Genomic DNA, 965 nt, shown 5'->3' with positions numbered 1-965 from the left:
GCCCCCCAGGTGCCGCCATGAACCTGGAGCGAGTCTCCAACGAGGACAAGCTGGAGCTTTGCCGCAAGTATTACCTGGGTGAGCCCCACGGCTGCCCCACAGCGCCCCACACCTGCCCCACGGCTGCCCCACAGCTGCCCCACGGTGTCACACAGAGCCCCACGGCTACCCCACGGCGCCCTATATTTGCCCCACGGTGTCATGTAGAGCCCCACAGCTGCCCCACGCCTGCCCCATGGCATCACATAGAGCCCCACAGCGCCCCACATCTGCCCCACACCTGCTCCATGGTGTCACACAGAGCCCCACAGTTGCCCCATGGTGTCCCATGTTGCCCCACAGTGTCCCACAGAGCCCCACGGCTGCCCCACACCTGCCCCATGGCTGCCCCACAGCGCCCCATGGCATCACACACAGCCCCACAGTGTCACGCAGAGCCCCGTGGCGCCCCACACCTGCCCCACAGTGTCACACAGCCCCATGGTGTCCCATACTTGCCCCACAGGGTCACATAGACCCCAATAGCTGCCCCACAGTGCCCCACACCTGCCCCATGGCGTCACGTGGAGCCCCACGGCTGCCCCACTGTGTCACACGGTGTCATGCAGAGCCCCACGGTGCCCCATGCCTGCCCCATGGTGTCATGTAGAGCCCCACGGCTGCCCCACAGCATCACATAGAGCCCCACGGTGCCCAACAGTGCTGCGCAGAGCCCCACGGCGCCCCACAGCTGCCCCACAGAGCCCCACGGCACCCCACAGCTGCCCCACAGCGTCACGTAGAGCCCCACGGCGCCACACAAAGCCCCATACCTGCCCCACGGTGCCCCACAGTGTCATATGGAGCCTCACAGCTGCCCCACAGAGCCCCGCAGCGCCCCACACACCCCATGGCATCACACAGAGCCCCGTGGCTGCCCCGTGGCGCCCCACAGCTGCCCCACGGCAACACACAGCTGCCCCCCC

Source organism: Apteryx rowi, unplaced genomic scaffold, assembly GCF_003343035.1.
Source record: "Apteryx rowi isolate R43461 unplaced genomic scaffold, aptRow1 scaffold_2323, whole genome shotgun sequence".
Classification (NCBI taxonomy): domain Eukaryota; kingdom Metazoa; phylum Chordata; class Aves; order Apterygiformes; family Apterygidae; genus Apteryx; species Apteryx rowi.
The sequence above is the reverse complement of the archived record's forward strand: the minus strand, read 5'-3'. Positions refer to the sequence as shown.